Source organism: Oculina patagonica, chromosome 11 (assembly GCF_052425735.1).
Source record: "Oculina patagonica isolate OP01 chromosome 11, crgOcupat, whole genome shotgun sequence".
Classification (NCBI taxonomy): domain Eukaryota; kingdom Metazoa; phylum Cnidaria; class Anthozoa; order Scleractinia; family Oculinidae; genus Oculina; species Oculina patagonica.
The window spans coordinates 5,479,883-5,493,650 of NC_135768.1; the positions used below are offsets into that span (position 1 = coordinate 5,479,883).

Consider the following 13,768-nt stretch of genomic DNA (forward strand, 5'->3'; position numbering starts at 1 on the left):
ATCCCCCAATCTTAGATGTAACCACATCAAAAGCGATACAGTCACAAAATGAACCGCATCCTTGTAAACAGTGCCTGATTGCAGCAACGTAGCCGAAAATAAGCCCCCCCCTAAAAAACAAAACATAAATAATAATAAATAACAAGTCCCCCATATCTCAGATGCAAGAATCCTTCTGAAAATTAGCCCTATAGAATATAAGCCCTCGCATGGGCGTTTATCTAGTTAAATATAACTTTTGTGATTGTAGAGCTTTTTGGTATTTTACCTTGTTAGATAATGCTCCGAGTGGCTGTATAGCACTTGTTTTTGGTTACATCTTAATATTAAGAGACTTTTATTATGTGGCAGTTTTGTAGGCACAAAATTTCAGTCACAGTATCCCATTCAAAAAGAAACCCAAAATTTTTTGAAACCCTGATTTAGCCTTTCCCGAAAATAGGCCCACCTGAAAGGGATGTTGACTTATTTTTGGATTTTTTTGGAAGATCAGTTGACAATTTTTGTCTTAACTCAAAGTATGTATTTCCTTGAACTGTGTTTGGATAATTCTGTGCTAAATGCTAAGCATAATACTGACAATGTTTTGATTGCTTTTCTCATTTCTAACAAAATATCAATATCCAGTATTGGAACCAAGTACTTTACACTTAGAGTATTCTCTCTTTTCCCTTGCTAACAAAAAGCTCAATTGTTTATTGTGTAGGAAAAAAGGAAATTAATAATTTTGGAGTGGCTTTGTCATGAGATTTTGTTGGGAAAAGCTTTGTTATCCATGAATAATAAGTTCTACGCTAGGAAGAACAACAGGAAATGATCAAATGACTATATTAGAAATTATATTACATTGCCTTTTGGTCTAGCAAAGAATAAAATTCAGATTTTTAACTGTGGAAATCTTTCTCCGACCAACTTTTCTTCTCCAAAAATCTCCCTATAAATCTGTGCTGTTTGAGGTCAATGGACAAACTGGTTCTCTTCTTAGGAGTCTTCTTTTTCATTGTAAACTGTTAACTTGGATGTTTATGCATCTTATATTGTTTGTTAAAGATAGGACTTAAGATTGCGTGACACTGTTCTTACAAAACAGTGTGTTTTGATGTTTAATATCTTGTCAACGCACGGAAGGGAAACTATATTGGCTTGAACTGTCTGTAGCAGAGTGGTGAACCATCAGGGTTTCAGTTAAGTTTTTAAGGCAAAAGTGTCAACAAGTAATCCCAAGGGGTCAAATTCTTACTGCTCGTACCAAATATATTTATTTTTCGGGTCAATAAGCTGACCTTGTCGGGGGGGGGGGGGGTTAACCCAGAACAGTGTCTACTATCTTTTCTTGTGGATTTGCATAAATTATTTTATGAAATTTATGTAAATTTTTTACACAGAAAATTAGAATTCTTGATGAGGAGAACGATGGAACAGCTTCCGAAAGTGGCAGCACGTGCAGCTCAGGTTTGATTTTTTTTAAAAATAAAATAAAATAACAGTACTTTTGTAAAATAATGTCATATTGTTCTGGTTGATCTATGGCTTCAGTTTTTTAGCAGACACAAGACATCTTAAATTTTTGTGCTAATTACATTTTATACACATAAAAATTTTAACAGCGGAAATCAACCTTTAAAATTAATTTGAACGAGGCTGCCTGGAGCTATTTTTCTTAGCATGGAAAGATGTTTAGAGCACTAAAATTTAAATGAAGGGTGGTCAATAAAACTGTTTTGATAGCCTTGGGCTAATTCTTTTTTTTTTCAAACAGAACTAATCTCTGATTGCCTACCCCCATATAGCGACAGCTGTATTACTGCTAAATTTTTTCTTACAAATTATTGGATTGGATCCTTTGGGAGCATTTTAGTAATTAATTCATTTCAAATACATTTTCTCTCTCAGTAGATGACCCAAGCAATAACAATGTGGAGACAGAAAGGTCTTTTGTATGCAGAATGAAGTGCATTCTGAACACAAGCGCTGGCTTCTTCAAGGTAGAGCACTAACAGAGATTTGCATCACCTTCACACCTTTTAATGACCCATGAACTCTGCTCAATCACTGGTTGCGTTTTTCATTGCGGTAAATCACGTTAGCGTAACCCTCTTAGGAAACAGAATTTCACCTTATGGGGTTAAAAGGTCGTCTGAAAGTTGTGGGTTTTGAGTGGTAGATATAGATCTATTTTGTTTTTGTTTTCTTTTCTTGTTGTTTTTTCCTTGATGTTCGTAGTTATGATTGACAGCAGCAAAAATGCAATCATTGGTTGGGTTTTGAACTGCACACTGTGTGTGTTCTTGAAAGGCACCGTTATGGTATACGTAGACACCTTTTAAGGTAGACACTTCAATTTACAGCGCTATGACATGGTTAGTTAGTACTCTGATCTTAGGCTGTTTAACTTCAGAGAGTTGATAACCGAGATGGCCTCCCCTATAGGCCTGGTGATTTCTTGGAGGTCTCCTCGCCCTACCATAATGTTAATGCTATATAATTTTTCATTCTAATGTGGTTAATAAAATGATGAACATTGATGATGATGATGATGATGATGATGATGATGATAGGGGTATCAAATGGTCTTTGCGAGTATGCGAGCACAACGCTTTTTTTTTTTGTGCACCAATTTTTTAATATTGTGCAAAATAATTTTTTTAAAAAAACCCCTCCATTAAAAACCCTTGGCTGATTTTCCCAGAAAAAAAGACCCCCCAAAAATATTTTAAGTAAGAAAAAAAAAAAAAATTTTAAGGAACAATAAAAACCCAAAAAAGGGGGTGATGATGATGATGAAGGATATTAAAATAGATGCTTACTTTAAATTCTTTCCTTACTTTTCAGCCATTCAGGTGTAGTGGACGTTTGCGTGAAATGACACTCCCTGACAGCGAAAGAAGGGACTATGGATTATTTATTATCTGTACTCCACTGGAAACAGTTTCATCGTCAATGCTTGAGATCAGATTAAAAACATCCTTGTTCTGCACCAAGAACAGAATGGATCTGAGTTTCATGGACATAGATCAAAAGTAAGGAAAACCTTGTTGAAGATAAATACAATTCTTGTAGAAATTGGAGCATTTAAAATTTGAGAACAAGCCTAGTATTATTCTGGCTGACAACATGCTAGTTTATACCACAGGCCTGTCAAAAACATGCATGTTTCAAGATTAAACTATTGAAAGTGGCTAAATCTTGAACTACAAAGCATTCCCCTCCTCTTGGCCTATAAATTTGTTTCCCTTTACTTACTTTTTCAATCAAAAGGCTTTTAAATCGTGCACAGATTTTAAAAAAACCCTGTCGACGGGCTTCATTACTTTATCTTTTGTTTCCCTTCAGGGGCCGTTCATTACTTGGCTATCACAAGAGAGACATTGCTCTGCAATCAAGTTACTGTATGATCCATTTTGATGACATTCCTGTGCTTCAGACCCTTCACAGTGACTGTAAGTATAATTATTAGCATTAAATTTGCTAACAGTTTGTTTTAATTAGACTTAAAATTTGTAATCATTTCTGACTGGTGATCTTGTGACTATTGGGTCGTCACAAAGTGCGAGGTGTGCATGCCATTCCAGTTAGCACTTCTGTTAGCCTGAATGGCACTCCAGTTAGCCTAAATAGCACTCCAGTTAGCCTACAGGTAGCTTATTAGCTTGCAGTTAGCCCCTTTATTGGGAGTAGGCAAGGGATTTCTGCCTCGCTGCTCACCTCGCAATTCACTGCCTTGCTCTTACATGCCTTGCCTGCGTCCCTGCCTCAGATGTTTGTAAGACTCTGACAATTGAGTTCTTGATCTAGACACTTGACCCTTACAGTACCTCTCTTGACCCAAGGCAACCTGGCAAAATACAAAGGGAATAACTTGTAATTGACTTGTGTGCCATTGAAGGGAGAAGCAATATTCCTAAACCAAAGTTTAAGTGGAACAATTCAATTTTCCTGAGTTTACACTGGCTTCCGGTGAAAGAAAGAATCTTTTTTAAATTTCTTTTCGTACTACAATTTCCTCCTGGCTTCCCCTTTTATTTTTTTTTCCTTTTTTCTTTTTTTTTTTTTTTTCTTTTTTTCCCTTTTAATTTTTTTTTCCTTTTTTTTTTTTTTTTTTTTTTTTTTTTTTTTTTTTCCACCTATAAGTCTAACTCTTTTAACTATTTATGTTAAACAAATGCTTAGGGTCTCTTAAAGTTTGACTTTAAAGATGCAAAACAAGTGCACATGGAATAGATGTAGCAAGTAGGCTTGTTCTCATTGTTAACTGTTACTCTTGATCATGTTAACACCAAAGCGCCAGTACAATGACCCAATCCCAAGGACTGAAACGGACTAATCTTTCAAGCCCAAGCAACCCTCCAAGTTTATTTTTTCCTTAGTGGCAGGCCACGACCCCAGTGGTCGCCAGTGAATTTTAGTTGTCAAATTAGCCACGCCCCCTCTCAATTTTAGTCACGGGACTAAAATGGTCTTAACTTGGAGGGTGCCAAGGCATTGTTGCACTTTACAAAAGACTTCTATAATTTAATTTTTTTTATTGTGTTTCTACCCTTAGTGATGGGCACTGGAAAGTGTCAGGGAACATTCCGCATGCTGAACAAGAACCTAAAATGGCAGTGGCTTACTGGGACGGCACAGGTTGTCTTCAAAGGAAATGAGCCGGATTTCATAATCACGACAAACAGGCCTCTGAGGTATCTAGTAATTCTGTATATCTAAGCACTGTTCTAAGTTGAACCTACAAGGTGGCCTTATGGTTAGTATGGGGTTGCACTGGTCTCCAGATCGAGTAGTCCAGGCTCAAGCACTGGCCAGGGCACTGCGTTGTGTTCTTGGGCAAGACTCTTAACTCTCATATTGTGCATAAATGGGTACTGGTGATTTTACCGCTGGTGGTAACCCTGCAATGGACAAGCACAGGCTGCAAATAAAAGGAATGGCCAACCATCCATTCCAACAAAATCCCAAGTATGTCATGTGATGTCCGGTTTTTGATGTAAAATTTTAGGAAAGAAACTGTCCGCGATTTGTTTTGTCCAACCAAGATCGTGTCTTAGTAGGACATATGTCCTTTCAAGTAAAAAAAATTATTTGCAGCCCTGCAAGCATCCCATCCAGGGGGGAGCAGTAATACTGCTAGTCACTTCATGCTCTGGAAACCGGGATAAGCTCCAGCCTGATGGGCCACTAGGCTTCAGCGCAGTCTTTACCTACCTACCTTATCTGAGTGAGTAATAATTCTTAATTTTTTTTCTTTTTTCTAGCGAGGAGGAAGGAGAAGAAATTTTAAGACAAAGAGGGCAATTTCCTGCATTGCCTTTCACGGCAAGTGAAAGTGGATCACCCAGTCCCCGGAGTCCAAGAAGCCCGGGCAGCGTCAGTAGCTATAGCAATGGAGGCAGTCCACATCCAATTGGGGTGCCGTGGGGAGACTTCTCTGCCACTGGGAATTTTAAATTCCCAAATATGCCGCACAAGTATTCGAGCAATGGTAGAGTCAAGAAAAAGTCGAGTGTTTCTGATGGAATTGCAAAATCTCCAGGAAGTGGTAAGTTTTCTTTTATTGCTTTTTTTTGTCTTAATCGTATTACAGCTGTGGATCAGATAGTGGCATGAGCCAACAGTCATCTTGGTGTGTTCAATTTATTTGTTCTGCATGGGGAAGAAATTTGGAAGTCAACTGAAAAATAGTTATTCATAGTCCTTCCATAGACTGAGGTTTTTTAATTCAAACCCCAACCCCTCTGCCACTTCCTCTGGAAATTCAAATTCACCCTCGAAACTGTCCTTTAAAAGTTTTGGCCTTTTAGACATCCCCCCACCACCACGGCCTACCAGAATTATCACTCTCTGGTGGGGTGGGAATGGTTATTTTTTGAAGAAACATTTTGCAGATATCTATTCAGTGTTTCTGATTAGTTTTTCCTGAGTTTTGAATTTTCCACACAAGTATCTACCTATAAGCAACAGCTGTGTCATCAGTAGGTATTTTTCATGATTTGTTATGTTAAGTCTCAGATACCTTTCTTGGTGAGTTGAACACAAAGACAATTAACATATGTATTAGTTGAACAAAAATAAATAGAATTACCTAAAATACTGTGACATAGCCCCTTTAACAACAACTGTGCAGATGGGTAAACACTTCTTTGAGGTTACATTCCATGTGTTATTTTCATCAATTGAAGATAACTGTACGTAACATTGTCACACAAGATTTCTTGTTCCATGCTCACAATTGTGACACTTAGGATAGTGCCCCTTGCAATAACCCTGTCAGCCTCATTGCTCGCTAGTACTACGTTTACATCATGAGACATTGCAGGGACATTTTACTAAACACATTTTACTAAAATTATGCTGGATAACAAAAAATTGGCAAGTCAAGAGCAAAGTTTAAACAACGAGGAGCCTTAGTTTTAAGCCTTAACCGTTCCTTTAAGAGCCATAAACTTAAATTGGCAGAGCAAAACTCTTTTATTGGCAAAATCACGGCCACATAACAAAAGAGGATGATTTCCTCGAGCATTGTAAATGACACTTTCATACAAATCCATCCCTCTTTTGGCCTTTTGCCCATCCATCCCTCTTTTTGCCTTTCTGTGTTTGTTTTGAATTCATTTTCAATTTGAAGCATTATTGTGATATTTCAGTTATTTCTATGACCAGTTGGCCAGTGCTGAAATTGCCTAAAATTGCGTGACATAGCCCCTTCAATGGTTTGGAGTAGAAACAATCAGTTTACATTTAAGTCAACACCTACTTTTGGAGCACATTGCTATTACGGGCACCCATAACGGACATGCAGTAGCTGAAATCCTGGCATAATTTACAGAAGATTTACTCAGTGAAAAAAACTTCTGTTATTACTGAGACCAAGTCGTAGTGTTTGTCGTCTATAGTTCATTTTTAAGGAAGAGAATGAAATACATGTAGCTGCTCGTTCATAATTTTTATTTATATTCAGCAGGGTCTAGGTTTAACTGCTGAGTGTTATAGAACTTCCTTAGCAGGGACGTAGCTAAGAAAAAAACTAAGCAGGCTTATTAACAAGCTCAGCCAGCTTTTCTGGCCTTTGTACTGTACTTCAAAATTAGTCCAAGTCTTTGTTTTCTAGTGAAATTTACAGCCAGTTATAAGCTGGCTTTTAGCCAGTGAAATTAGCTGGTAGTTCCGGCTCTTAGCTACGTCCCTGGCTTAGCTGAAGTGTTTTTTAATTATTTCCCAATCCACAACAGATTCCTGACTGCCCTCTGATTAGTGGGTGAAGAAAAGGTCAAGCACTTCCCTGATTTTATGTCCCACTCAAACGAGAAGTATGTTGAAAAGAATAATGTCGTCAATCTTGGGATAAGTTAGGCAAGACACTAGTTCCTCTCCTAGTCCCTTAACAGTAATGGTTTCTAGCAATTTGTTACAGCAGCCTGCAATGGACTAGCATCCCATCAAGAGGGAGTAGCTAATACTACTAGCCGCTTCATACTACAGATACCTATAGTGCACGTCAGCCTAGTAAGCCTTGGCCTTGACAGGACTTGACCTGGCCTTGACCTTAGCTTCATTGAAAGCTACATGGCAAGCAACTTAAGTGTAAATTTACTGGTCAACACTTACTACACAGTCTAACTGATCAAAGTAAATTGAAGGCTACTTTGTGTGGCTTAGCATAAGAATTATTATTTTATCATTTGCTTAAACCTTGGACCACTGAGCCAGTAGAAATAACAAACCCTGTAAATTACCATTTTTGATGCTGATGTTTGTTTTTGTTGATGTGTTAAATGCAGAGCATTATGTGCCGTCATTCTTGTCCACAGCAAGCTGCCAGCGTAAATTTTATTGCTATGTGCTGCTGCGTCATCCATACGTACCACTCAGTCTGCCTGAGTCTCGCTGTTTTCTAACAGCGAAATGGGGATCAAAGTTGCTGATGGTGCCGTCACATAAGCCCTTCCCATTTGCCTTTCCTCGAGTCCCTTGGTCATTTTCAACCAAATTAATATGTTACTGTGGCACCTGTTTAACTGTGAATGCTTGACATATTTTTCTGGAATTTTTTTTGTGTTCCTTAAAATCAAGTTCATTCTCATTCCCAGAGACCACGATCCTTCTGGTCTGTGCCAGGGATCGAGACCTCCGGCCGCCGCCCGAAACAGGATAGAGTACTCTGTGCATCCCCAAAAAACGGGGCCGGCCCGGCCCCCCCCCCCCCCGCAAAAAAAAAAAAAAAAAGGGGCGGGGGGGAAAAAAAAAAACAGAGGAAGACAATATACCCCCCAAAAAGAACAGTGCTAAACATTCCCAAAAAAATGTTTCTAGCATTCACTGTTTTAGGGTTTCACTGTAATTCCATGATTCCATCACCTCACAATTTTGCCCTTTTGTAGCCCATTGTTGAGAAATGCATCCATCACACTTCAACAAACCCAGCAGTAGACATTTGCACATCACATTATATGGGAGACTAAAGGCTTTTGTACTTTTTTCTGTGGTGACACACACACAATTCGCAATTTTTTTCACAAATTATTTAAGGTAGATAAGAGCATGACATTTTTTCAAACCGCACTCGGAACTTACTGTTTTTTCTGTTATTGCTAGGTTCTCCTTCCCCCATGCAGTCCGACGATTTGTATTCACCACAGCACCCTGGGTCCCCATTTCCTGACGCTCTTTTAAGCTCTACCTCTTGTACTTCTGCACCCTTGTCCCCACCCTTGCTGGATCTGGGTGTAGACATACAAGCTGAGCTTGAAAAAGAGGCTCCCGACCTAGACTTCGCACTTCTTGACTCACAAGGTAAGATGGGCCTTGTGTTGCTCTCTCACTCTCTTCTCTCTTGCTTCCTCCTGCTTGCTTCTCTTTGCTTCTCATTCTTGTCCCCAGAGCCGCTTGTCCCTCTTAGCCGGCTTAGCCTGGGGCACGAGGAAGAAGTGGCTCTGGGGACACATGATTTGATTGGCTAGATCTTTAATAAAGGAAATTTAAATTTGGCAAATCAAATCAACTGTTTTAAAATCCCTTTGTTGTTAGGGATTTTACTACGGTTGATTTGATTAGCTAGATTTTAATTCTCTTTGTTAAAAATCTAGCTAATCAAATCATGTGTCCCCAGAGCCACTTGTCCCTTGTGCCCCAGGCTCAGCTGGCTTAGAGGGACAAGCCGCTCTGGGGAGGAGAATGTTTGCTTGTTTCGTTATGTTGCAAACTCGTAATGTTAAAGTTAACACCCTGCACCCCAATCATAGGTTAAAGTTCTGTTAATCCCTTTTAATGCTGAGTAACTTTCTGATATTATTTTAAATTAAAATTATAATGGTTAACCTTAATAATAAGTAAGAAATTTAATTTGGGATAAAGCAGTTTTTCAATGGCATGTAAATTAAAGTAATTGCTAATGATCAGTTCAAGAATGCCATACATGCAACATCTGAAGCCAGTCAGAGCAGTCTATTTGACCAATCAGAAGCAAAGACAACTTTTAGAATGTTTTTTTTTCGCTGTGTACATGTAGTTTTCAATTCCCATTCTGGTCATAGTGGTTGACCATTGGAATACTGCTTTTATCACATATACGTTCACCAGCAAAATATTAACTAAAATATATTAAGCATAGATGAGTGGGGGAAGTTGTGAGGGAGTGAAAAGGTTAATAAAACAACAATACATATAACAATATTTAACTCATCTGTTCACCAGCATGTGTTGTTCACTTACTAATGATTTGGTTAATTCGGTATTTTTTCTCAATCATTGATCTTCAGCGCTTAATGAGCAGCTTTGTAAAATGTAGAGCCTCTAATAAAGCCTAATATAAGCACTTCATGACAGTTCTGTGTAGTAGTTCTCATCTAATTGGTCATACACTGGGGTTATGTAATCAGTTGTAGAAGCACTTAAGAACCACCTTGTACAGCATAATAAACCTCATAGAAGTGCTGCTCAATAGCTTTCATTTGAATGGTCACACACTAGGGTTTCATCAACAGACTTAAAAGTTGTATCACCTAATTAAATAGCACAATTAAAATTACTGCTCTTTTGCTTTCTTTTGTATGGTCACACCTTGGGTTTCTCCCTGAGCCACCTTGTACAGCATAATAAACAGTACCACATGACAGTACTGCTCAATAGCTTTCATTTAAATGGTCACAAACTTGAGTTTCATCCAGTGACCAAGTACGTGTGCAACACCTTTCATCTGCATGGTCACAATCAGGTGGCAGTAATTCATACATGGGTGTAGATGTGGATAATAGAACCACAATAACATTGATTCGAGGTCTGAGTGAAAGGATTGAACAAACTTCTAATGTCACTGTTGAATGGAGATGACCTTGACTTGCATCATTCAATCATAACAACCCATTACTAACTCATTGCATAAAAAGACTGTTTGTAGGAGGATGTTATTGGGATGTAACCTTGCACGTAACAACTTAGGAAAAAAAATAATAACCTAGATTTTTTGAAAAATATACTAACGTCAGCCAGAAGAGAAACTCAGACTTGATTGTTTGTTCGTTCATCAGATTTGACGTTAGATGATCTTCATCTTGAGCCACTTGACCCTGTTCATGGAAGTGATCTACTAGTTATGGATCCGCCGACCTACGAGGAAGCATTATTGCTTGCTACCGATTGCCTATCGCTTGGAAGTGAAACCACAAGTCTAACAAGTCCCGACGGAAGTCAGCCATCATTATCACAAAGCCCTCCTAAGAATCTCGACCACTTTTCACCAAACCCACAAATGGGTCCATCGCCATATCCATCCCCAGGGCACCCTGCCTCGCATATGTCGCCCAGTGGTTTGCCAACACCTGACCCCTCCCCAGTCGGGCATTGTAATCCTTCAACAGCAAGAGTCAACATCTCCTGGCAGGGGATGGGACAGATGAAAGTGTCCTCTCAACCGCAACAACATTGCCAGCCACAGCCGCCACCACCACAAATGCATTCAAAGTCGGCACTAATTTCCACGACAATTAAAAAGAAGGAGAGGCATGACATGTATGGTTCAAGTTGTGTTACTGGTCAACAACCAATGACGAGTCCCAGAGGAATGCAAGCTGTTCCAGGAAACTGGATGCAGCAGAATCAGCAGCAAGTTCCCCGGAACATGCAGCAACAGGCATACGACTGGAAATCTGCACAAGGAATGCAACAAAGTCCAATGCAAAATTTTGGCGCTGACAGAACTGCCACAGCCATGAGCTTCAGAAAACCATGTATATGCGACAAATATGCAAGGAGGGAAGTGGGACAACGTCACTGTCCCACCTCTCTTTGAGGACACGCTGCCGACTCTTGAGTACGACGGTGGTGTAGGATACATGAAGAGTGGACAAAACATTGGAGGAGGTCATCTTACAGCATCACAGCTGGGAGCCGCCTATGGATATTTTATCGCCACCTTATCAAGAGGACTTTCACTCAGGATTTGGATTTCAAGGGAATCCATTACCTACCACGACAACGCAAGGTCAAACGACACTTGGATGGGGATAAGAGAGGTGCGAGATAGCATTAACGTAAAATACTGCCCATAGATACAGGGTTCAGGTTAGAATTCCAGTCAAAACTAACATCAGGCTATTAGGGCAGTAAGGCTGTATTTCAGTCAAACCGAGATATGATCCTCAATTCCTCACAGTTTGTATTGACAGAAGGGTAAATTGAACTGACTTCAGAACTTTAGGGTGTAAGTATGTCTCCTGGATTGGTGCAATCCAGATTTTTTAGGTGTTTTGTTTGTCTAAAAGAACTTTTTAAGAACGGCAATGGCATTAGAAAGTGCCATCAAGCCAAGTATTTAAAGAGAATGACTGGTTTTGTGCATTCTCACAGTAGGGTTAAAACATGTTAAATAGAATATTCAATCAGGTTGTAGGAGCTAAGTGCATTTATGATAACAGTTATTGGCGCAAAATGTTGCACTCTTAATTTAGCTCCAATTTAGCAGTTTTTACTGTTGTGGTGTAAAGTATATTTGTCAGCATAGCCAAGTTTGCAGTGTGCTTTAGAACACTGAGTGCAACTTTTAGCCTAATAACTATTAATATTCATTAATTGCACTTACAACAGCAGAAGTTCTTAGTCTGCTTATTTAGAATCTAAACATGAAAAATTTCAATTTCTTTTGTGTAGTGGGGTAGTGAAAATGAACAAAGGTTCAAAAAGGGACACAAGTTTTTAAAATCGATCTTATTAAGAAGTGAACCTCATTGCAAGATCTCTCTCACTTAAAATACTTCATGTGCCCAGTTGGGGGTGTGGCTATTACTCTTGTATAGTTTTGATGTGGAGATGTTTGTAGGCCCGATTAGGCTTGCTAAAGGATTTTGAAACTTAAGTTAAGTTGATGATGATGATGATACGACAACGACGACGAGGGTGATGATGATGATGATGAGGATATTTCTGTAATAAGGTTCATTTCTTAGTTTTGATTTAATTTTAAGACTCAAAGCTAGTACCCTTTTAAATATCAGTCTTGACTTCACTGACTGTCGTCTGACAAGAAGATTTTTGATTGAGGTAATGAAATAAACCTGAGGTTTGCCCAATAAGGGGAATTAAACAAGAAAAGGATGTGCTTTTTATGTATGCCTGGTCTTGAAATTTTCCGTCATACTTCCATTTGCGTCTCATTTTCCTTGTATATACAGAACAAGGGAAAACATTCAGTTTGTACATTTTCTCTTTTTATCCGTAGATGTTTTGGTCACTTTGAACTAAAATTATGTATTTATGCAATTTTCTAAGTTTACTTTAAAAGGTGCTGGCAAACCAAGGGACATTTGGCAGGGACAAAATTGCAATAGTACTCAAACAAGAAAATGTGTAAGGGTCATTTGTTCATATCCCAGGTACATTTTCTCACAAGTGTGTGTAAGGTCGTGTCTCAGCGCCAGTGCAGGTTTCTTCCTACTGTTCAGATTACTCCTACTACTGATATTAGGAAACGGAAGCCTTTTTTTTTTTTTAGCAAAAAGTGACATCTTTGTCAATTTTCTTCTCAATCAAAATTTTCATTTCTAGCCTGAAGTTCAGGCCATGTAAAATAGTTTCAAGTCCACACTTAAAATAGCCTGCGAGCAGGCTCTCGTTGGGGCACGCGTGAATATATCTTGGGGCCCACGTGGGGGGGGGGGGTGGGGAAAGGGGGGGGGGGGGGCGCCCCCGCCCCCCCCGCCCGCCCCCCCCCTCTTCTGTAGCTCCCGCGCCCCCCCCCCGGGGAGCCCCCCCGCCGGCCCCACTAAACAAAAATAGTTTTAATTTGTCCATTGAGAAACATGTCTCTGCAAGGCAACTTAAAGACACATCCTTTTTTCCCTTCATTGTCCCTACAAACTGTGACGTGTAATAAGACAAAAAAATTATTCAAACATTAGGGGGAGTTCCCGTGTATATATACTTTCAATAGATTTGTCAATACGGTTAGACTTTTTGTTTACTCTGTGAACACTTTATTTAGATCAGACAATTAGAGCAGTTTTGAATTGAGTGTCGTAAAACCAAAACCAAAGTAATTACTCTGGCCAATCACAAAGGACACAGACAATCCAGTGAACCAATCAAAACTCGAAGCAAATACATGTAGCTGGCACGAAGCGCGGGAAAACGTGCGCGAGCGAGTCACGATTGGTTTTGGTTTTAGTTCTGATTGGCTGAGAAAGTGGCGCGAGATTTTTAAGCCAATCACTAAGCGTAGTAATGCAAAACCAAAGCAAACGCAATTTACTTTCGACACTCAAGTGAAAACCGCTCTATCCGC

The 13,768-nt window shown here is 39.3% G+C and overlaps 1 pseudogene across 1 annotated transcript in view; it reads left to right on the plus strand.

Moving 5' to 3' along the window:
• LOC144630569 (uncharacterized) overlaps positions 1-11,616 on the plus strand; it is a 21,649-nt pseudogene extending 10,033 nt beyond the window's left edge. Inside the window, exons 6-13 of the transcript XR_013566576.1 lie at positions 1,386-1,452; positions 1,897-1,985; positions 2,833-3,020; positions 3,334-3,440; positions 4,544-4,682; positions 5,253-5,536; positions 8,590-8,787; positions 10,521-11,616. The product of XR_013566576.1 is annotated as an uncharacterized LOC144630569 (transcript). The remainder of the gene's footprint in view (positions 1-1,385; positions 1,453-1,896; positions 1,986-2,832; positions 3,021-3,333; positions 3,441-4,543; positions 4,683-5,252; positions 5,537-8,589; positions 8,788-10,520) is intronic.
• Positions 11,617-13,768: the final 2,152 nt, after the last annotated feature.